Source organism: Akebia trifoliata, chromosome 12 (genome assembly GCF_017979445.1).
Source record: "Akebia trifoliata isolate Shusen 1 chromosome 12, ASM1797944v1, whole genome shotgun sequence".
Taxonomy (NCBI): domain Eukaryota; kingdom Viridiplantae; phylum Streptophyta; class Magnoliopsida; order Ranunculales; family Lardizabalaceae; genus Akebia; species Akebia trifoliata.
The window spans coordinates 32,151,404-32,177,068 of NC_141386.1; the positions used below are offsets into that span (position 1 = coordinate 32,151,404).

The 25,665-nt window shown below is 35.2% G+C and overlaps 3 pseudogenes across 1 annotated transcript; all 3 read left to right on the top strand.

Annotated features, from left to right (window-relative positions):
- The first annotated feature begins 657 nt into the window (after positions 1-657).
- Positions 658-1,674, top strand: LOC147389585 (transcription factor bHLH118 pseudogene; annotated as a pseudogene). The gene is made up of 3 exons (XR_015171002.1): positions 658-1,022; positions 1,115-1,453; positions 1,549-1,674. The product of XR_015171002.1 is annotated as a transcription factor bHLH118 pseudogene (transcript).
- Positions 1,675-13,914: 12,240 nt separating this feature from the next.
- Positions 13,915-15,167, top strand: LOC147389586 (putative carboxylesterase 8 pseudogene; annotated as a pseudogene).
- A 6,573-nt stretch (positions 15,168-21,740) lies between these two features.
- LOC147389587 (putative carboxylesterase 8 pseudogene) lies at positions 21,741-23,003 on the top strand (annotated as a pseudogene).
- Positions 23,004-25,665: the final 2,662 nt, after the last annotated feature.

Consider the following 25,665-nt stretch of genomic DNA (forward strand, 5'->3'; position numbering starts at 1 on the left):
ATGTAAATAATTAATTGTTTTATTATATAATTTTTGTTATTAAAGTAAAAAAAAAATTCAGACAAGAGGCTAAAATTTTGGGTGACCCAAGAATCAGTTAAGAAATTGACCATGGTTACCCACCTAAAACTTGGGTAAAATTTTGAATTTGGGTATTATCCTAAAATTCGGGTAAGAAATCAGGTATGGATGTGTATATTTCAATTCGGGTATGGAGTCGGTAGAAATCTTACTCGACCCACACCTGACTTGTTGCCAGCCTTATTTGCTAACTTGATTATCAAAAGATTTTTATCTGGAAAAATCTCATAGATTTAAGACTTTTTGGAGGAATCAAAGGGAGATCATCATCGAGATTCAAGTTCGGGGGTGAAGGAATCTTTTTTACCTACATGGATTTTTCATTCTTACTAGTGATTTTTCCCATCTTTGATTTGACCAACACACCAAAAGACATCCTGATTTGAAGAATTTAGGCCACTAGATTCAAGACCGTTTATTCACAAAAAGCTTGTGATCATGAAAGAGACCTAGAGTTATGTAGCTACTCAACATCCTGGGGTACATGATCTGAATTATGCCACAAACGAGCTTTAAAACAAATAAAAGGAGGTGGTGAGATCGTTCTATGTCACACACCTTGTTTCAGAGGTGATCAAAGAGAATCTTTGGGCCTTAGACCCATCAAAGATCTGCTGCTCTAACTAACGTATCTCTCTCTCCCTACCTACTGAGAGAGAGAGAGAGAGAGAATGAATTATACTTTTCCTTTACACCCGTTACACTCAAGTGATGAGCCGTTGTATCAGATCTCACAAGATATGCTCCAAGTAATTCCTCCTCCATTGGGTACCCTTGATCTTCCCATAAATCAGGATAACAGCCGAAGGGAAAACAATAATGGATGGTGCATTAATGAGAATAAGAAGATTATACATAGAGAAATGGAGTGGCAAAGGAGACGAGAAATGGCTACCCTTTACTCCTCACTTCGATCTGTCCTCCCACTCGAATTTCTTAAGGTTTACAACATCTTCTATGCACTTTTTGATATTTGGATCAATGAAAATTTTGTTGGGTCTGTGTGTCTAGGCTTATTTGATCATGTTTTCAGGGAAAGCGATCGATACCAGATCAGATAGACGAAGCGGCTAATTATATAAAGTTCTTAACGAAGAAGATCAAAGAGTTGGATGACAAAAGAGATCAGCTGAAGAGAATGTCAAATTCTAACACTTCTGATATTGTTACAGAAAGCTTGTGTTCTAATGATTTTGTGATGGTTCGGCCTTGTCAGCTCGGCGTAGAGGTTGTTATAAGTAGGAGCTTGAGGGATGGGGTGGTGGTGCCTCTTTCAAGAGTACTGGAAGTAATGGTTGAAGGAGGACTTGGTGTAGTCAACTGTGTTTCAACTAAAGGCAATGCTTGCTCATTTTACAATATTCAGTCTGAGGTAGTATAATTCTATCAATGGGTTTATTTTCTAGGTTTAGTTCATGTATGTTCTTCAACAATAGCTTCCTCTCATTTGTGTACGTTTACATACAGGTCAACAATTCGGCAAGCCTGGATGCATCTGCTCTGAAACAGAAACTCTTGGATTTAGTCCTGTCTTACAAATCAGATTCCATTGTAACAAGTTCTTCCGATGGACTACTTGGTACACTGCACTGATCTGTTTTTGTTTCTACAAATTAAACAAGAAGGGTTTGGAAGTTTGCTCATAATTTCTAATCCTTTTCCACATTAGTTGTTGTGTTAGCTCCACTATTTATTATGGATCAACTTTACCATTAAGTTTAGCATATATGTTTAATCGATGCTTGAGATTACTTATTGGTTCATTAAGATAAATTTCATTGAGTGTCGTTATCACATGTGATTTATGTAGTTTTTATCTGATAATTGTATGGTTTGTTTACACTAGAAGGCAATGAGCATATTCTGCTTTTAGCTATTATAATGATAGTCTGCCTCTTCATGGATCATGATTTATCATTGATTTTCATGCTCTCATTGTTCCTTTTCTACACATTTAAACTCCATTGATAAGGAACAATTGCAGCGGTATACTCAAACAAGAAATGGCCTCCTTGTAACTCACCTAGTAGACATTGCTTTGATGATTCAATTAATAGGTAAGTTTGATTATAGAATTTTTTATGTTTCTCGTTGGTAAATTCAATTTAGTGACTATCAAAAACTATTAATAAAAGTAAGGGGAACAATATAAAATTTCATTACATGAACCTCAAATTGTATGCTTGTTAAATGTGTTTATCTTATTTTAAGATATTAATGAATCCTCTGAGTGAATCACTAACACTTCAAATTTTGGGTATTGTTTGTAGAACAGTAAAGGCCTAGAAATTGTTGGAACCAAAGCAGATGTTCACTCTACCTCAGTTAAGTCCTATGTGCAACTTTATTATTTACATGCTTTGTGCTTAAAAACTTTCCAAGATTGGTAATTTTATTTTTGCAATAGATGATTGGTAATTAATACTTGGAAATATTAAAAAAGGGTTACAGAACTTCCTTATTTCAAATAGAAGTTGCTCTTGTTGGAGGTATTTATGATTAATGTCGAATAGATTAGGAATATGGTATAATTAGTGGAATAAATCATGAGAAAGGTTGAGGGCTGGAAGTCAGAATTTTAAATGATCAGAGTGGAGATGGAAGGGCAATTTGCGAAGTTCTTTTGTGGTGCATGACGGAAAATAACATGGAAGAAATTAAAAGCGCGTATTGTAGCTTGGGAAGAAAAACCTAATCCAACTACTGAAGGAGGTTTTGATTAAGCAGAGTATTTGGAGAGAGATGTTGGGTATGCTCCAATTCACAATTAGAAGAAGATTAAGCCTTCTAATTTTTTCTTGATAAAAGATTACTGGACAGGTGCTGGTCCCATTAAGATGTATTTTTTCCCCCAATTCGGGTTGGAATGAACACATTGCGATCAGTGGTGTTTCTCACAAAAATGTGACTATATGGAGCCCGTAAGTCCCTACAAAAATCATTTTTTTTGTTGGAAGTTCATAAAGCTGTCCAAGTTGATGAGGCTCATGACTAGATGCCTGATATGCCTAAGGGAGGAGGATTCATTTGAACCATATATTGTTTAATTGCAAGGTAGCGAGACACTTATGCAACAAATTTAGATTGATGTTTGGTATAAGTCGTTGAAAGTAGAAATCAGAGTCTAACATTCGATTCCTTGCAACCACAAAAGGAAATCTCAAGCAGCTATTCTTTCTTTATCTACTCTAGTTTATTATTTTGGAGGACTTTGTTGTGTATGTGAACACTTTTGTGAAGCAGACTTAGTAATCTGATCAAACACATATTGAGTATTTCACCAAACACCTTATATGCTACACCTTCCAAGACTTTGTTTGATAATGTCATAATGGCAATGAAGGATAAACCCAACTAATATTAGCAAATACAAAGAAGATAAACAATTACACAAAGAAAGAGTAAGAACACAACACCCACAACACAAGATTTTACATGGTTCACCAAAAGACTATATCTACAAAGGTATGAGCACTGGAGTTCGATTTCATTATGAAGAAAACGTGGCAAATCGATACAAGGAGTCACCTCTATCACTTAGCTTCAGCTTCTTCTAAATGTCAATCTTTCTAAACCTCTTAACCTTTCCTCTCTTGGATTTTCTCTCTTTCTCTACTCTCTTATCTAGAAAAGACTTAAGACTTAAAGTTAGAGTTCTTACAACAAAAGAAAATACAACCTCTTTTAGAAACACCAAATAAGTGAGCCACGTACATAAGTTATAAGCCTAACCAAAAATTACTTTTGTCCGACCCAAAAATATACACATTTGGACCAGGCTTAATTGATTTTTAGGCCATACTTCAACAATCTCCACCTTGATGAAAAGACTTTTCAATGTTTGAAAACGTAGGAACCTCGACAAATTTATAACACCTTCACCTTGATGAGAAACATCTCATCTCCATGCACCTTAAGTGGGGAAGTGCCCTCTAATCTCAACTAGTAATCAAATTAAGCAAGTTCAAGAAATACTCGAACATGTCCCTTATAATCAGTTTAATAAGATCTCCCTCACTTGTCACTAATACGAAGTGCAATTCATTTTTCCATTCATCCCTTTGAGGTGGTATGATGGTTCTTCTTGGCCTTTCATGTGCTTTGTTAGAAGGCTCATCATGAACTCTCTTTTATTATTGTTCTTCATCAACGGATGTACTACCAACCTCAAATTAAATTTGAGGTTCTTTCCTTGTAGTCTTCTTCGTATTAATAAGAATTTTGGTAACAACTACCTTATCTCCAACAACTGACTTTTCACCATCATTTTTTTTTTATTCTCCATTTGCCATAGAACATTTATCAAAGTTCACATCTCTACTAAGGATTTTCTTCTTACTTATCGGATCCCAAAGCTTGAATCATTTCACTCCCTTCTTGAATTCGAGGAAATGCACTCGAGTGACTTTAATTGCATCTTGTTTCTTTCATCACTAAGAATGAGAAAATATGATTTGCATCCAAACTCCTTCAATATAGAGTGTCTACTTTTTTTCTCGTCCATACCTCTTCGGCACACTTAAATTCAAGTAACTTAGATGGTAATCGATTAACCAAATAACAAGTATGATTAATCGATTCCACCCAAAATGGTTTGGGCAACCCCATATGTAACCTCATGCATCTCTCACTTTCTATGAGAGTTCTATTCATCCTCTTGGTCGTTTCATTTTATTGAGGCTTTTTCTTCATGGTGAAGTACCTTGTGATGCATTCTTCTTTGTAAAACTTCGAGAATTTGCCATCTATGTACTCACCCCCATGTGGCTTCTCAAGGATTTGATTTTTCTCCATGTTTGATTTTCTACATCTATTTTTCATTCCACAAATTTAGCAAAGACATCGAATTTCTCCTTCATAAAGTAGATCTAAATCTTTCTTGAAAAATCATCCATAAAAGTGACAAAGTAGCAAGCTCTACCTTTTGATTTAGTAGATGTAGGCCCCCACACATTGGAATAAATGTAATCTAGCAATCCCTTACTCTTGATTTTTTTTATTTACAATCTTGAACGACACCTTACTTTGTTTTTTCATCACACAAAATTTGTAAAATTCTAACTTGCATACTCCAATACCCTTTAATAAATGTCGTCGGTGTAACTCTTGCATTGCTCTCACTCATATGGCCAAGCCTTTAGTATCAAAGTTGAGTTTTATCTTTTTTAGAATTTTCCTCCGTGGATATTGTAACTCTGCTTAGAATTGTATTCCCCGAAAGCTTGTAGAGGTTATTTGCAAGCTTTACACCTCTTACTATTACCATAGCTCTCTAAGACACTTTTAGTACTCCATCCTTTGTCGAGAATGAACACCTATTTGAGTCGAATGTGTTTAAAGATATCAAATTCTTTTTAAGTGCTGACACGTGTTTCATGCTACCCAACATTCTAACCACCCCATCATATATTCTTATCTTCACGATACTCGTTTCAATGATTTTGCATATCGCATTATTACTCATTAGAACATCTCCACCGTCATGGGGTTCATAGGAATCAAACCAATCACAATTGGAACACATATAAAAAGTACACCCAAAATCTAAAATCCAAGAGTTGGAGGTGAAATTACCCGAAGATGTAGCTAAATACTCTTTATCGCTTCCGATGTTATGTTTACCGAGGAGCTTGACTCAGTTTTCTTCCCTTCTTTTACCTCCGCTTTGTATTTTTTACAATCTCTTTTGTAATGTCCCTTATTCCCGCAACAGTAGCACTCCACTTTTTTTTTTACTTCTAGATTTAGATCTAGAAATTTTCCCTTCAAATTTTTCTTTCTTTTTTGTTTAGCCTCGTTCACTTGATCCTTTAGCCATGATTCATTCTCCTTGAGCATCATTCTCATTTGACTTGTTAATGATCACATGAGAAATAAGGTCTTGAACCACCTTCCTCAAATTTAAGAGTCTCCTTACCAAACATAAGTGTAGTCCAAAAATGTTTGAAGAAATTAGGAAGTAATCTCAACAAAAGCAATAATTTGTCTTCTTCGTCATACTTTACTTCTACCATCAACAAATCACTAACACCAGTTGAACATGGTCAAGTGATCCATGAAATCTTATCTCTCTTCCATCCTTAAGTCATGAAGTTGGTTCTTAAAGAATAATTTGTTGGACAAAATCTTTCCTATGTAAAGCTTCTCAAGTTAATTTCATGTCCCATTTGCGGTCTTTTCTTCCATGACGTTGTATATGACTTCATCAGAAACATGCAACTCAATGGAACTAATAATCTTCAAATCCAACTCCTTTCATGTCTCATTGGATATGCTCTCCGATTGTATTTCAATGCATCGAATGCAATTATGAAATCCTTGTTGGTTAAGAATATTCTTCATCTTCCTTTGCTACAATATAAAATTTTATTTTTCATCAAATGACTTCACCTCAAACTTCATCCCACTGGAAGTTTTGATCATCATTGTATCATTTTTCACCATTGCAAACACCTTAGATAACCTAGGTTCTAATATAACTTGTTGTATATGTGAACATCTTTGTGAAGCTCACTTAGTAATTTGATCAAACACCTATTGATTATTTCACCAAACACCTTATATGTTACACCTTCCAAGACCTTGTTTGATAATGTCATAATGGAAATGAAGTATAAACCCAACTAATAGTAACAAATACAAAGAAGATAAATAATTATACAAAGAAAGAGTAAGAACAAAGTACTCACAACACGAGATTTTATGTGAACCACCCAAAGGTTACGTTCACGGAGGTATGAGTATTGGAACTCAATTTCACTATGAAGAAAATGGGGTAAATCGATACAATGAGTCATATCTATCACTTAGTTTCACCGTCTTCTAAATTTCAATCTTCTCAAACATCTCAACCTCTCCTCTCTTGATTTTTCTTTCTTTCTTTACTCTCTTCTTTAGAAAAGACTTAGACTTAAAGTTAGACTTTTTACAATAATAAAAAAAAAAAAATCCCCTTTTAAAAGCACCACTTAAGTGGGCCATTTACATAACTTACAAGCACAACCCAAAATTACCTTAGATTGACCAAAAAATACACACATTTTGATCGGGCCTAATTGGTTTTTAAGTCATACTTCAATAGACTAGACTAGCTCGAAATGCTGCAATTCTTGAAGATGTAAAGTGATCCTACAAATCGATAGAGATTAATATCAATCACTGATTTGAACATCCAACCAAACCCCCAAGGGATTGGCCTAGTGGCAAGTCGAGCCTTGATAAACTCCTCAAGAAAGGTAGGTCAAGTATTCAAAACCCACAAAGCAATGAAATCCTTGGGGCCACCATCCAAGGTCCAGTTGACCCTCGACTCAACCAGTTGCATGTAGAACTTTTGAAGGGGATTGTGCATGTGACTAGGATTAGTCTCACCGAAAGGGTTGGTATACCCACAATAAGAAATATATATATATATATATATAGGGGGCGGTTCATGGGACATATGTAAAAACAATGCTTTTTCAAAATATGGGTTAGAGGTTTTGGATTGAGTTGATTTTTTTTTTTTTTTTTTTTTTTTGAGGATGATCACTATGATGAGAATATCATCCTCACAAAAAATCAGCTCAATCTGAAACTTCTAAATCCATCAAAAGTGATTTACAAATTATTAACAAAAATTGACAAAAAATCGATGGTCCACATTCTAATTCACTTTCAATGGGGTTAGAAGTTTCAGATTGGACTGATTTTTTTTCGGATGATCTTCCCATCATAGAGATAATCCTCACAAAAAATCAGCTCAATCCGAAACTTCTAACCCATATTTTAAAATTTTGTTAATGTTACATTGTTTTTACATATGTTTTTAATTTCATATGTCATTTGATATATATATATATATGTGTGTGTGTGTGTGTGTGTGTGTGTGTGTGTGTGAGCGGCACTTATTCCAATTTTTTTTTATGGGTAAGCTGGGGCAAAGGAGCCCCTGCCATTATATTAATTAAGAAAAAGGATTACATCCGCTAAATACTAAGTATTCAAATCTTTTGCAAGGATTAGCATCATCTTGTGAAGGACATTACAAACATCATTTAATGAAAAAATCTATCTCGTCTAAAAATTCTACACCCTTAGCTAGGAAGTCAGCAACTTAGCTAGTTTCTCTCCAATATATAGTACTCAAAAGAACAATAGGTGAATTTCTTCATGAATTCTTCAATCCATTGATGGTTCTTTTTCAAGTTTTGATCTCCATATGTTTCTTTTTCGATGAAATACATCTTAGGTTTCACTTGGTAAACGTGCAAGTTATGTGAGAGTATGTTTTGTGAATATGGTTATTATTCAATTTGAATGTGTAGTTATACTTATGATATATTGGTAAAAAGAACAATTTCCTCTAGACCTGTTGCTAATCCATTCTTTTTTCCAGTTATTCCATTAATTACATAAGGTAGAAAAGCCATTAGAACATTTATCCGGGCCATTACAATTGTGATCAAACCTGAGACAGCTAAGAGTAGAATTCTAGAGCTCGTTAGTGCCCTTGTTCATGATTCTCATTATTTTAGAGTGAACTATAGACCAAATGTGATATTGTTCAGAGTATATATATAAGGGTGCGGTTCGAGGGACGTCTCACAAACCGGTTGGGAAACATACGTTTTTGATTCGTTGGATTTGGGACATTAAACGGTCTGATTTCGTTTTAAAACAGAACGTGCAGCCAGCTGGAAAACATCTTTTGTTTTAAAAAAATAGATGTATTTACAGAAAACTCCCTCAAATAAATAAAATATAAAACTTATTTTCGAAAAAAGAAAATTACGTTCAATAAAGAAGACTACAAACCAAATTCCCCAACTAAAGACCAATCGCCCGCAGATCATAACCAATACAAAGAGCTCCCATTTCCATAGAGGGAGGTCCCATAAAGTCCTCTTAGTGAAGTAAGATGGGTTCCAAAAATCGCAAACGCAGTCAAAATTACTGTGAAAGTCACCCACTGAAAGATTGTTAACGGGGGGAAATTCGGCTTCATGAATTCTTCTGGGAGGTCTCTTCAGTGAAAGGGTCAGCTTCATCGTCTACGTTCGGAGTCGCCAATAACCCATATTTCAATTGAGTCTCTTCTTCGTTTGGTGGGGGATCCATCAGCCTCGACTTGATGGTCTTGATCCTCCAAAAACTAGAATTCTTTCGTGATGAAGCATTTGAATAACGTCTAGAGACCGCTCCTTTCTCACCTCTACTATAACTCAAACGTGAAGAACCCCAACTTTGATTTTGATGGAGATGGCAGTCATCCTCCTCATCCAACGATTCCTTGGATTGTCTTCTAATGGGTTCATTGGCAATCTCATAATGACTGTGGTGAACATATTCTTGGAACGAGACTTTGAACTCCTTTTGTGAAACTTGTTGATTGTTTGGGCTCTCTTCGATTGGACAACAATCTTTGCAATTTTTTAAAAAAAAAAAAAAAAAACTTAAATTATAGAGAAACAATAATGGGTGGTGAATAGAGGAAGTTTTTAAAAAATATATCAATTCTTTTTTAAAGATAGAGGGAGTTTTCTATAAATACATTAATTTTAAAAATAAAAAAAGATGTTTTCCAACTATCTGCACGTTCTGTTTTAAAATGAAATCAGACCATTTAATGTCCCAAATCCTACGAATCGAAAACGTCTGTTTCTCAGTCGGTTTGTGAGACGTCCCTCGAACCGCCCCCTATATATAAAAGGTTGAGTTCCGTAGACACATAAAGCTACTCATAAAGCTACAATGTTTTTGTCTTATATAATTAAAAAGATTCGGAATGGGCTGATTTTTTGTGAGAATAATCTCTATGGTGAGGGGATCATCCTTGCAAAAAATCATTTCATTCTAAAACTTCTAACCCCATCAAAAGTTATTTACAAAAATTGGACGGCTTAAAATTTTTCAACGTGTAAACATGGGGCTAGAAGTTTCATAATGGGCTGATTTTTGACAAGGATGATCTCCTCAACATAGAGATCATCCTCACAAAAATTCAGCCCATTCTAAATATTTTTTATCATATAAGACAAAACACGTTGTAACTTTATAAGTAGTTTTATGTGTATACGGATCCTAATCCATATATATATATATATATATATATATGGGCAGCGTTCAATGGCAAACTTTTTGGCAAAACATTTTTCAAAACATGAGTTAGAAATTTTGGAATGGGCTGATTTTTGGTGAGGATGATCTCTACGGTGAGGAGATCATCCTCACAAAAAATCAGCTCATTCCAAAACTTCTAACCCCATCAAAAATAGTTTATAAAAAATGGACGGTCCACGATTTTTCAACTTGTAAACATGGGTTAGAAGTTTTGGAATGGGCTGATTTTTGGTGAGGATGATCTCCTCACCGTAGAGATCATCCTCACCAAAAATCAGCCCATTCCAAAACTTCTAACTCATGTTTTGAAAAATGTTTTGCCAAAAAGTTGGCCCTTGAACGTGACCCATATATATATATATATACACGTTCAAGGGCAAACTTTTTAGCAAACTTTTGGCAAAACATTTTTCAAAACATAGGTTAGAGGTTTTGGAATGGGTTGATTTTTTGTGAGGATGATCTCTACGGTGAGGAGATCATCCTCACCAAAAATCAGCCCATTCCAAAACTTCTAACTCATGTTTTGAAAAATGTTTTGCCAAAAAGTTGGCCATTGATCGCCACCCATATATATACATAAAGCTACAATGTGTTTTGTCTTATATGGGCAAAAATGTTTGGAATGGGCTGATTTTTTGTGAGGATGATCTCTTTGTTGAGGAGATCATCCTTGCCACAAATCAGCCCATTATGAAACTTCTAGCCCCATGTTTACAAGTTGAAAAATTTTAGACCGTCTTATTTTTGTAAATCACTTTTGATGGGGTTAAAAGTTTTGTAATGGAATGATTTTTTGCAAAGATGATCCCCTCACCATAGAGATCATCCTCACAAAAAATCAACTCATTCCGAATCTTTTTAATCATATAAGACAAAAACGTTGTAGCTTTATGTGTTTACGGAACCTGACCCTATATATATATATATATATATATATATATATATATATATATATATAGGGGACGGTTCAGCAGCCCTAAAGTTTGACAAGTTTGGTGCCAAACATTTTTCAAAATATGGGTTAGAAGCTTTGGACTAAGCTGATTTTTTGTGAGGATGATCTTTATGATGAGGAGATCATCCTCACCAAAAATCAGCATATTCCAAAACTTCTAACCCATCAAAAGTGATTTACAAAAATTGGACGGTCCACGATTCTTCAACTTGTAAACTAGGGTTAGAAGTTTCAAAATGAGCTGATTTTTTGTGAGGATAATCTCTTCACCGTAGAGATCATCCTCACAAAAAATCAGCATATTCCAAAACTTCTAACCCCATCAAAAATAATTTACAAAAATGTTTGGCACCAAACTTGGCAAACTTTAGGGCTGCCGAACTGCTCCCATACATATATATATAGGGTGGGGTTCCTACGACCCCCATTACGACTCACATTGCGATACACTGTTTGTCTTATATGGGCAAAAATGTTTGGAATGGGCTGATTTTTTGTGAGGATGATCCCTGTGAGGGGATCATCCTGGCAAAAAATCATCCCATTCCAAAACTTCTAACCCCATCAAAATTGATTTACAAAAATTGGACGGTCTAAAATTTTCCAACTTGTAAACATGGGGCTAGAAGTTTCATAATGAGCTGATTTTTGGTAAGGATGATCTCCTCACCATAGAGATCATCCTCACAAAAAATCAGCCCGTCCCAAACATTTTTGCCCATATAAGACAAAACGGTGTGTCGCAATGTGAGTCGTAATGGGAGTCTACGGAACCCGACCCATATATATATACATATATATAGGGGCGGTTCAAGGGCCATATGAGAAAACATATGAAAAAACTTTCGTTTTTCAAAATAAGAGTTAGAGGTTTTGGATTGAGCTGATTTTTTGCAAGGATGGTCACTATGATGAAAAGATCATCCTCGCAAAAAATCAGCTCAATTAGAAACTTCTAAATCTATCAAAAGTGATTTACAAATTAGTGATAAAAATTGGTAAAAAATCGACGGTCCACATTCTAAATCACTTTTAATGGGGTTAGAAGTTTCAAATTGGGCTGATTTTTTTTTTTTTTTTGGATGATCTTCCCATCATAGAGATCATCCTCACAAAAAATCAGTTCAATCCAAAATTTCTAACCCATATTTTTACTTGACTTTATTTGATGAATGATGACAATTTGCAATTGCAAGCTAAGATCAATGGTTCATATTAATCAGTGTTTATAACCAATGTCCCAAATAACTTATGGGTTTACTGATTCTAGATGATTAAAGAGGAGTTATGTCCCTAGTTAACCTCATCAATGGTGTTAGTGATCCTTATTGGCCATCTATTATCCCTCAAAACAATCAGAAATTCTTGATCAGATCCAATGGCCAACCAACCTAGTACAGAGAAGCCAATCGAAAAGCACTAAATCACACGACCAGCTTGGTTTATTTTGGCGTTGGATCTTACTTTTGATGTTCACTTGTTTCCTGGTTATGTAATGTCCCGGTGTTGCACATGCCCTGAGATTAGTTCTTGGACAAGACCATGGTCTATAGACTGGGAAAAGCCCAGAAAATGTCCCAGTCCATTAAAAAAAAGAAAGGATGCTAGCATGATCCAGGATCACTAAATAATTTTTCTCATACTAGTTCTGTGATATCCTTTTTGTAATTCTCTCTAAAATAAAACTATTAAGGCCTATTTGGATTGTAGAGTTGGATTAGCAATTTCCATGAATAAACTCTAATTCGTGGATTAAGTAGGCAAGTTCCAAGAGTTATAAATCCCCAAATCAAAGAGGACTACAGGCCCTCTAGCCCAAATCTCTTGAGCTGGAATTTTGTGTTGGAAAACCATTTTCTGAGTTGCTAAGCAAGCAAGGGATTAGCAGTTAACGGAATCTTAGCTAAGTGGCAACTCCAATTTGTGAGTTGCTAGCTACTTACTATCAATACCTTCTCCAACTCCATTCTATCAACCAAACAGATCTTTAATTTCCTAATCTAATCCAGTGTGTGTTTGAAAAGCAAAAGTTGAAAGTGATGGTAATTAAAACAAGGATTTAAGATAATATGGAAGTCTTGGACTAGGGCATTTGAAGGGATGTAAATCCTCTTGTGCTGTATGAATGGTGCAAGATCACTATCATCTTCATGGCCAAAGGATTGGAGGGAGAATGAGTTCCAAAGTTTCTTTTTAAACTAACATAACAAGAATTAAAAGAATTTATCTTCCAAAATCTATTTTCCTCTTTTTCTTTGGATACAAACTTTAACAACTTGAAAAAATAAGATAAAGAACAAAAATAATAATAATAATTGTAATGATTTCTTAACGCACCCCTCTAACATACTCCCCCTTACCATCTTATTATAAAATCGTGAATCATTGGCCTCAGGATACGCATAATCATAAATCTTTTTCTTATGTATCCTGAAGCAAATGATCTACTATTCTTTGATGGTGGCGTACAGGGAGTCATATTATCATGACTCTAATAATAATTGATTACCTCCATCTCTTAGCACTTTATTTAATTGAAAAAAAAAAAATTGGTGCTTTATAAGTAAAAGTTGCTATGACAATAGAAATTCTTTAAGGAATAATTTTTGTTGGTGGTCTGAACGTGAGCTTTATTAAAAAAAAACAACAGCTCTCTCACAACAAGCAGATTTATTTGGATCGGTTTCTTACAAAACTATCAAACCCGGTCGGACCACCGGTTCTATCTTGTTTTGACTATTTAAAACACTTTTGGAAAAAAGAAAAAAACACCTTAACAACCATAGAATCGTCAACGAGGCTAATAAAAAAGAAAAACCCATCGTTCCATCTCCACCAGTCACAAACATGGCAGGTCCTCAAGTTCCCCTCCAAACCACCAACGATGTCTACAAATTCCTTCGCCTCGTTCCCAACTCAGACGGCTCATTCACTCGACTCACCAAAATGCCCAATTTACCACCCGATTCAAATCATCAACTCGTCATCTCCGAAGACATCCCTCTCAACACCACCACCAACACTTGGTTCCGAATCTTTCGTCCTCGCATACATCAACCTTCAAACACAAAGCTTCCTCTTATATTTTACTTCCATGGAGGAGGGTTTGTAATCTTCAGCTCTGCATCTCTCCCTTTCCATGAATCTTGTGTTCGAATGGCGAGTGAAATCCCAGCTTTGATTCTCTCAATCGATTATCGACTCGCCCCAGAAAATCGACTCCCTTCAGCTTACGATGACGCCCTAGATGCGATTAATTGGGTCCACAGACAAGCATCGAATGGTGATCATTGGTTATGCGAGATAGTCGATTTCTCCAAGTGTTTCTTAATGGGTACTAGTTCTGGTGGAAACATAGCTTATCAAGCTGGTTTGCGTTCTTTGAGTTTAGATCTGAAACCAATGAAGATCGCTGGACTAATCTTGAACCAACCATTTTTTGGTGGGGTCAAGAGAACTGGATCAGAGCTTAGATTGGTGAATGATCGAATCTTGCCATTAATAGCTGGAGATCTGATGTGGGATTTAGCTTTACCAATTGGATCTGATCGAGATCACGAGTATTGTAACCCAATGATTAATGAAGAGTCGACTCAGCGAGTTGAGATTGGTTTGTTACCAAAGTGTTGGGTTAGAGGGTATGGTGGGGATCCATTAATTGATCGACAGATGGAATTTGTGAAGTTGTTGGAAGATCATGGTGTGTGTGTTGTCGCACACTTTATAGATGATGGTTATCATGCTGTGGAGCTTTTTGATTCGAAGGCGGCCAAGGCCTTTTTTATGGATTTGAAAGATTTTATTGACTCTTTTCAAACTCAAGGTAATGGTGTTGATGTTGGCAGTGTTGCTGTAAGATCAAGTTAGTAAAACAAGATATTTCTAATATTTTATATGATTGTAATAAGGAAAATAATAGGATAAGTCCAAATAGATTGGTAGGGATGTTGTCGACAGTAGTCTTATATGTGATAATTATAAAAATTGTTCATCAATAAAGGGGCATACCTTCTGGAAATGTTTACAATATTTGTGCTTTTTTTATTTTTTGAAAAGTTTGTAAAATTCTCTGAATAAGGGATCAATCAATTAAATCTGTGAATCTATAAATTAAGAAGTGATTTACTGATTAGTCGTCGAATAGTATAATATTTTTACTATTCAATCTCAAAATTTTATGTTCTTCTCTAGTATCTAGACAGGATATTTTTGGGTGATTAAAGACGATGGAGTTTGGGGAAAAAAATCAAATAATATTATTTATACCATACCTGGATAATTTCCAAATCTGAACTTAGTGAACTCACTTTTGAAAAGAGGTATGATAGAAAAATAGGGATGAAAAGTTAGAAAAAGATTGTTAATGAATTGACAATTTAGTTGAACAATAAATTAGCTTTAATGAGGATGGTTGTACCTCTCTTTTGCTAAGATGGTGGTTAAGCAATAAATTGGCTGTACAGACCATAGAGGTAAGTCATCCTAAGAGCATTTTCAATAGGAATGCTAAAAATCAGATGGTAGCACATACTTTAACTAGTTCATTGGAGCACTTAAGCACGTAAAATTGGTTGATCATGACTCAACCAGTTGCGTGTAGGACTTTTGAAGGGGGCTGTGCGTGTGACTAGGATTAGTCTCATCCGAAGGGTGGATAAGCAAATATATATATACAGCTAAACTCTATTGAAATTGATTTATTGGAAGAAGGGTGCAGCAGCCAGTTGGATTAAAATAAATGTTGATGGTTCTTATATTTGATGAGGTGGAGATATATTGTGAGACATTCAATTTTTTTTTTTTTTCTTTTTTTTTTGAGATTCTACCAATAATGTAGTGGAGTTCAAGGAGTTAGCCAATGGGACGAATGCGGCACCTATTCCAGAATTTTTTTTTTTTTATCAGTAAGCTGAGGCAAAGGGGCCCCTCCCATTATATTAATTAAGAGAAAGGATTACATCCGCTAAATACTAAGTATTCAAATCCTTTGCAAGGATTAGCAACATCTCATGAGGAACATTACAAACATCATTTAATTAAAAAATCTATCTCATCTAAAAATGCTAAACCCTTAGCTAGGAAATCAGCAACTTAGCTAGTTTCTCTCCAATATATAGTACTCAAAAGAACAATAGGTGAATTTCTTCAATTAATTGATGGTTCTTTTTCAAGTTTTGATCTCTCTATGTTTCTTTTTTATGGTAAAAGTGCAAGTAGTGTGAGAATATGTTTTGTGAATATGGTTATTATTCAATTTGGCTGTGTAGTTATACTTAAGATATATCGGTAAAAACAACAATTTCCTCTATACCTGTTGCTAATCCATTCTTTTTTCCAGTTATTCCATTAATTACATAAGGTAGAAAAGCCATTAGAACATTTATCCGGCCATTACAATTGTGATCAAACCTGAGACAGCTAAGAATAGAATTCTAGAGCTCCTTAGTGCCCTTGTTCATGATTCTCATTATTTTAGAGTGAACTATAGACCAAATTTTATATTGTCCAAAGTGTATATATATATATATATATATATATATATATATATATATATATATATATATATATATATAGGGTCCCGTTCAATGGCAAACTTTTTGTAAAACATTTTTCAAAACATGAATTAAAAGGTTTGGAATTGGCTGATTTTTGGTGAGGATGATCTTTACGGTGAGGAGATCATCATCACCAAAAATCAGCCCATTCCAAAACTTCTAACCCCATCAAAAATAGTTTACAAAAAAATTGACGGTCCACGATTTTTCAATTTGTAAACATGAGTTAGAAGTTTTGGAATGAGCTGAGGAGATCATCCTCACCAAAAATCAGCCCATTCCAAAACTTCTAACTCATGTTTTGAAAAATGTTTTGCCAAAAAGTTAGCCATTGAACGCTACCCATATATATATATATATATATGGGTCGGGTTCCGTATACCCCTATTACGACTCACATTGTGACACACCGTTTTGTCTTATATGGTAAAAATGTTTGGAATGGGCTGAATTTTTGTGAGGATGATCTCTATGATGAGGAGATCATCTTTGCCAAAAATCAGCTCATTATGAAACCTCTAACCCCATGTTTACAAGTTGAAAAATTTTAGACCGTCCAATTTTTGTAAATCAATTTTGATGGGGTTAGAAGTTTCATAATGAACTGATTTTTGGCAAGGATGATCTCCTCACCATAGAGATCATCCTCACATAAAATCAGCCCATTCCAAACATTTTTGCCCATATAAGACAAAACGGTGTGTCGCAATGTAAGTCGTAATAGGGGTCGTAAGAACCCGACCTATATATATATGTGTGTGGTCTAACTATCGATAAATGTTAATGATTTTTTTTTCTTTTTTTTACTTGACTTTATCTGATGAATGATGACAATTTGCAATTGCAAGCTAAGAACAATGGTTCATATTAAACAGTGTTTATAACTAAAGTCCCAAATAACTTATGGGTTTACTGATTCTAGATGATTAAAGAGGAGTTATGTCCCTAGCCAACCTCATCAATGGTGTTAGTTGATAAGTGGGTTTTATACCTACGAATAAACCACTTTTAAATATAATATTTTGTTAATTTTAGAGTATTTTAGTTGTTTTTATTTAAGTTTAGTTTGTTTTATACTTACGAAATAATCACTTTTAAATATAATATTTTGTTAATTTCAGAGTATTTTAATTGTTTTTATTTAAGTTTAGTTTGTTTTATATATATTTTTTTTATTCTGTGTTTTTATTTGATTTTTATACTTATTTTGCAATTTAGGAACAATATGAAACATTGGGATATTTACCAACATTTATGAGAAATTCTAACTCCAAATTGATTCACTCTCGGAATACGGAAGCTAAGCGTACAAGTTAAAAAATCCTCAAGCCACAGCTTAATAGACAACGAGGTCGTAGCGTGAATTCAAGAATTGCACAACAGAAATATAAAAATACAAGTCGTAGTATGACATGTTTTGAGGTCATGGCCCGCTTACGTTTCCAGCATTATTCGTTAATTTTTTTGAGCCGAATTAGAGGCGGATTTTGGACTCTTAAATTTTAATGACTCCATACCTATAAATAGAAAAGATTAAGTCTTTTTAGAGGGATAGAAGTTTTGGGTTTTTCTTGGAGGCACAAGATTGAGAATGAGGACGAGAGTTGGAGATTCGACTTTTAAGTTTTTTTTTCCTGAACTTTATCTCTTCTCTTGATCTTTGTAATATCTAAAAATAGCTGAATACTTTTGTGATTTTTTTTTTTTTTTCAATGATAAACTAATTTTTATTATAGGGTTATAATGGAACTCATTCATGATGCTTGATTAATTTTCTGCCTTTCTTTTTTAATTACTTTCATATGTGATGGTTTATTATATCTTATGTTTACTACGATTTAATTAATTGGCCATTGATTGAATTGATTTGATAAACATTAATAATATCGGCAGAGTTATTTTGTGTTCATGACCTAGATAGAATAACATATGCTAATTTGAGATAAGCATATATTCACGTTGCGTGTGCATCTCTTATAAGAACTTATTCTTAATGAATTCTTCTTGATTTAATTCTCATAGGCATATAAAAAGTTTGTCTAGAAGGGTATTTTTACATGACCATCGAAAGAGGCTTGTTGAGAATTTAATGTTCTTAGATGACAATCATAGTGGATTAATTTATTATAGAAGGAAGGAGAATTTAATCAAGGGGATTGTTTAGGAGAAATTATAAATCTAGAATTTATCACTCATTAATCTTAAATCTGCAAATTTATTCTTTGCATTATTTCCTTGTTTATTATTAAATCTTCCTTTTAGTTTTGTTTGGATAAAATTAGAGTGAAGTAGATTGGTAATTAGCAATAGATTGGTATTTAGTCTCCGTGAGAACGATACTTTTTCATCACTTTATTATTTGTTTCGATACATATACTTGCGTGCGTAAATTTAGACAACATTAGTGATCCTTATTGGACATCTATTATCCTTCAAAACAATCAGAAATTCTTGATCAAATCCAATGGCCTACCAACCTAGTACAGAGAAGCCAATCAAAAAGCACTAGATCACATGACCAGCTTTGTTTATTTTGGCGTGGGATCTTACTTTTGAGGTTCACTTGTTTCCTGGTTATCAAAAAAAAAAGAAGGGGTGATTCTTTCTATATTTTTCTAAGGGGGGCCAACCGGATGACAGCAATAAGCCAGTAAGGATGCTGCCATGTCAACCCCGAGGAGTTGGCACAATGGCAATTTTAGATTGATAAGGAGTTAATGCCCGTAGGTCGTCAGTTTGATACCTAGTATAAGCATTATTCCTTGGTGGCCACCACCCGTAAGTGTGCACTCTCACTTACCTGGTGCATGTAATGTGCAAGCGTTGCACATTCCCCAAGATTAGTTCTTGGACAAGACCATGGCCATGGACTAGGCAAAGCCCAGAAAAGGGCCCAGTCCACTAAAAAAAAAATGATGCTGTTATGATCCAAGATCACTGAATAATTTTTCTCATACTAGTTTTGTGATATCTTTTTGTAATTCTCTCTAAAATAAAACTGTTAAGGCCTGTTTGGATTGTAGAGTTGGATTTGCAATTTCCATGAATCAACTCAAATTCGTGGATTAAGTAGGCAAGTTCCAAGAGTTATAAATCCTCAAATCCAAAAGGACAACATGCCCTCTAGGCCAACCTAGCCATGCCACCCAAATCTCTTGAGCTGGAATTCTGTGTCGGAAAACCAATTGATAAAGTTGGTTTTCTGAGTTGCTAAGCAAGCAAGGGATTAGCAGTTAACGGAATCTTAGTTAAGTGGCAACTTCAATTTGTGAGTTGCTAGCTACTTACTATCAATACTTTCTCCACTGTCTACGAAATAGGTCTTTAATTTCCTAATCTAATCCAGTGTGTGTTTGAAAAGCAAAAGTTGAAAGTGATAGTAATTAAAACAAGGAATTAAGATAATATGGAATTCTTGGACTAGGGCATTTGAAGGGATGTAAATCGTCTTGTGATGTATGAATGGTGCAAGATCACCATCATCTTCATGGCCAAAGGATTAATGGAGGGAGAATGAGTTCCAAAGTTTCTTTTTAAACTAACATAACAAGAATCAAAAAATTGGAATCACCCATTCAAATCAAACAAACATAACAAGAATCAAAAGAACTTATCTTCCAAAATCTATTTTCCTCTTTTTCTTTGGATACAAACTTTAACAACTTGAAAAAATAAGATAAAGTGGGTGATTGAACAAAAAAATTAATAATAATAATAATAATAATAAGAATAATTGTAACGATTTCTTAATGCACCCCTTTCACATACTCCCCCTACCCTCTTATCATAAATTCGTGAATCATTTGCCTCGGGATACACATAATCATAAATCTTTTTCTTATGTATCCCAAAGCAAATGATCTATGGTTCATTGATGGTGGAGTACGGGGTGTCATATTATCATGACTCTAATAATAATTGATTACCTCCATCTCTAAGCCCCTTATTTAATTTTAATTTTTTTTTTAAAGTGGTGTTTTATAAGTAAAAGTTGCTATGACAATAGAAATTCTTTAAGGAATAGTTTTTGACCGTGAGCTTTATTAAAAAACAACAGCTCTCTCACAACATGCCGATTTATTTGGATCGGTTCGACTTTACAAAACTATCAAACCCGGTCGGACCACCGGTTCGATCTTGTTTTGACTTTTAAAACACTTTTGGAAAGAAAGGAAAAAAACTAGGGGTGCAACTTAATTCGGTTCAAACCGAGAACCGAACCAAACCGTGAGATTTGGATTGGTTTGGTTCGATTTAAATTAGTTTCGGTTCGATTTCGGATTTAAAAAATAAAGAACCGATGAATTCGGTTCGGTTCTCGGTTCAGGTAATATAAAAAATCGAACCAACCCGAAAACCGAATTAATAATATTTAAAATAAAATATTAAATTTAAATTTAATTTTTAATTATTTTATAAAACTTAATTTCTCTCTCTCTCTCTCACGCTCGATCGTCTCTCTCGTCTCGCTCTGCCACTCGCTGCCACCGCCACCATCTGCCACCGCCACCGTCTGTTAGTACCACCGTGTCTCTCACTCACTCTCTCTCTCTCTACTCTCTCGCTCTTGCTCGCTCGTCTCTCTCTCGCTCACCCGCTCGTCTCTCTCGCTCGCTCGTCTCGTCTCTGCGATCCGCTACCAGTGCCACCGGCTGCCAGTGACTGCCAGCGACTCGCCTCTGCGACCTGCTGCCAGATCCTGCCGCCTGCTCGTTTCTGCCACCTGCTGCTAGATCCTGCCACCGGCTGGTCTCTACGACCTCTCTCTGCGACTGAGACTTGCGACAGCGTCCTGAGGCTGCAACCGACGACAGGTTTTCCTCCATCTCTATCTCTCTCTCGGCTGCGATTGACGACCAACCCATAAAACCGAACCGAACCAAACCGAATTAAGATCGGTTTGGATTGGTTCGATTCTGAAAGAATTCGGTTCGATTTTGGTTCTTATATAATGGAACCGATCTTGATCGGTTCGGTTCTAATTTTGTTCTAACCCGAAGCAACACGAACCGAGTTGCACCCCTAAAAAAAACACCTTAACAACCATAGGATCGTCAACGAGACTTATAAAAAAGAAAAACCCATCGTTCCAACTCCACCAGTCACAAACAAACATGGCAGGTCCTCAAGTTCCCCTCCAAACCACCAGCGATGTCTACAAATTCCTTAGCCTCGTTCCCAACTCAGACGGCTCACTCACTCGACTCACCAAAATACCCACTTTACCACCCGATTCCAATCATCAACTCGTCATCTCGGAAGACATCCCTCTCAACACCACCACCAATACTTGGTTCCGAATCTTTCGTCCTCGCATACATCAACCTTCAAACAAAAAGCTTCCTCTTATAATTTACTTTCATGGAGGAGGGTTTGTAATCCTCAGCTCTGCATCTCTCCCTTTCCATGAATCTTGTGTTCGAATGGCGAGTGAAATCCCAGCTTTGATTCTCTCAATCGATCATCGACTCGCCCCAGAAAATCGACTCCCTTCAGCTTACGATGACGCCCTAGATGCGATTAATTGGGTCCACAAACAAGCATCGAATGGTGATCATTGGTTATGCGAGATAGTCGATTTCTCCAAGTGTTTCTTAATGGGTACTAGTTCTGGTGGAAACATAGCTTATCAAGCTGGTTTGCGTTCTCTGAGTTTAGATCTGAAACCAATGAAGATAGCTGGACTAATCTTGAACCAACCATTCTTTGGTGGGGTCAAGAGAACTGGATCAGAGCTTAGATTGGTGAATGATCGAATCTTGCCATTAATAGCTGGAGATCTGATGTGGGAATTAGCTTTACCAATTGGATCTGATCGAGATCACGAGTATTGTAACCCAATGATTAATGAAAAGTCGACTCAGCGAGTTGAGATTGGTTTGTTACCAAAGTGTTGGGTTAGAGGGTATGGTGGGGATCCATTAATTGATCGACAGATGGAATTTGTGAAGATGTTGGAAGCTCATGGTGTGTGTGTTGTGGCACAGTTAATTGATGATGGTTATCATGCTGTGGAGCTTTTTGATTCGAAGGCGGCCAAGGCCTTTTTTATGGATTTGAAAGATTTTATTGACTCTTTTCAAACTCAAGGTAGTGGTATTGATGTTGGCAGTGTTGCTCCAAGATCAAGTTATTAAAACAAGATATTTCTAATTAATTGTATTTTATATGATTGTAGTAAGGAAAATAATAGAATAAGTAAAAATAGATTGGATATGGATGTTGTTGACGGTAGTCTTATATGTGATAATTATAAAAATTGTTGATCAATAAAGGGGCATATCTTCTGGAAATCATTACAAGTTTCATGTTTTTTTTTTGTTTTTTGAAAAGTTTGTAAAATTCTCTGAATAAGGGATCAATCGATAAAATTTGTGAATCTATAAATTAATAAGTGATTTATTGATTAGTCGTTGAATAGTATAATATTTTTACTATTCAATCTCAAAATTTTATGTTGTTCTAATATCTAGATAGGATGCTTTTGGGTGATTGAAGATGATGGATTTTGGGGGAAAAAAATCAAATAATATTATTTATATCATATCTGGATGATTGTCAAATCTGAACTTAGTGAACTCACTTTTGAAAAGAGTCCCAATAGAAAAAAGGGATGAAAGGTTGAGAAAAAGATTGTTAATGAGTTGACAATTTAGTTGAACAATAAATTAGCTTTAATGAGGACGGTTGTACCTCTCTTTCGCTAAGATGGTGGTTAAGCAATAAATTGGCTGTACAGACAATAGAGGTAAGTCATCCTTAGAGCATTTTCAATAGGGATGTTAAAAATCAGATAGTAGCACATATTTTAACTAGTTCATTGGAGCATTTAAGCACGTAAAATTGGTTGATCACCACTCAATCAGTTGCGTGTAGGACTTTTGAAGGGGGCTTGTACGTGTGACTAGGATTAGTCTCACCAGAAGGGTGGGCATAACCACGATAAACTCTATTTCTTCTCATAGTGAGAAATTGATTTATTGGAACAAGCATGCAGCAGCCGGTTGGATTAAAATAAATGTTGATGGTTCTTATATTGACGACGTGGAGATATATTGTGAGACATTCAAATTTTTTTTTTTTTTTTTTTTTGAGATTCTACCAATAATGTAGTGGAGTTCAAGGAGTTAGCCGATGGGATGAATGCGGCACCTATACCAGAATTTTTTTTTTTTTATATTAATAAGCTGAGGCAAAGGCCCCTCCCATTATATTAATTAAGAGAAAGGATTACATCCGCTAAATACTTAGTATTCAAATCCTTTGCAAGGATTAGCAACATCTCGTGAGGGACATTACAAACATCATTTAATTAAAAAATCTGTCTCATCTAAAACTGCTAAACCCTTAGCTAGGAAATCAGCAACTTAGCTAGTTTCTCTCCAATATATAGTACTCAAAAGAACAATAGGTGAATTTCTTCCCGAATTCTTCAATTCATTGATGGTTCTTTTTCTAGTTTTGATCTCTATATGTTTTTTTTTATATGGTAAAAGTGTAAGTTGTGTGAAAGTATGTTTTGTGAATATGGTTATTACTCAATTTGAATGTGTACTTATACTTACTAGGGGTGAAACTTGGTTCGATTTAGAGTAAAATCATAATCGAATCGACCAAGGTCAATTTCATTATATAGGAATCAAAATCAAACTGATTTGATCTAGAACCGAACTAACCCAAATCGACCTTAATTCGGTTTGATTCTGTTCAATTCCATGGGTTGAAAAAAAAATACACAAATTAATCAATAAAATGATGGGAAATTGGAAACACATACCTTCTCTAGCAATTGCAAATGGAGATAGCAATTTCGATCAAAAATCACCATTACCGTTACTATTATTGTTACCACTACCACCACCATTCCAATCGTCGCCTCCGCCATTACTAATGGAAAAGATCAGAGGAAGGAGAGAAGAAGGATGAAAAAAGAGACCCCCTACCCAATGTGTGTGTGTGTGTGAGAGAGAGAGAGAGGCGACCCGTCGATTGTCGGAGTTGAGATAGCCCTCAGTCGTAAACAAGAGAGAGAAAGAGACTGACTGACCAACCGCCCGAGATTAGTTCTTAGACTGGGCAAAGCCCAGCAAAGAGCCCGGTCCACTAGAAAAAAAAAAAAAAAAAGAAAGGATGTTGCTATGATCCAAGATCACTGAATAATTTTTCTCATACCAGTTATGTGATATCATTTTGTAATTCTCTCTAAAATAAATCTATTAAGGCCTGTTTGGATTGTAGAGTTGGATTTGCAATTTTCATGAATCAATTCTAATTTGTGGGTTAAGTAAGCAAGTTCCAAGAGTTATAAATCCCCAAATCCAAGAGGACCACATGCTCTCTAGGTCAACCGAGCCATGCCACCTAGATCTCTTGAGCTGGAATTATGTGTTGGAAAACCAATTGATAGGGTTGGTTTTCTGAGTTGCTAAGCAAGCAAGCGATTATTAGTTAACGAATAATCTTAGCTATGTGGCACCTTCAATTTGTGAGTTGCTAGCTACTTACTATCAATACTTTCTCCAACTCCATTCTATCTACCAAATAGGTCTTTAATTTCCTAATCTAATCCTGTGTGTGTTTGAAAATGATACTAATTAAAACAAGGAATTAAGATAATATGGAAGTCTTAGACTAGGGCATTTGAAGGGATGTAAATCCTTTTGTGATGTATGAATGGTGCAAGATCACTATCATCTTCATGGCCAAAGGATTAATGGAGGGAGAATGAGTTCCAAAGTTTCTTTTTAAACTAACATAACAAGAATCAAAAAATTGGAATCACCCATTCAGATCAAACAAACATTACAAGAATCAACAGAATTTATCTTCCAAAATCTATTTTCCTCTTTTTCTTTGGATACAAACTTTTAACAACTTGAAAAAATAAGATAAAGTGGCTGATTGAACAAAAATAATAATAACTATAATGATTTCTTAACACAACCATATGACATACTCCCCCCTACCCTC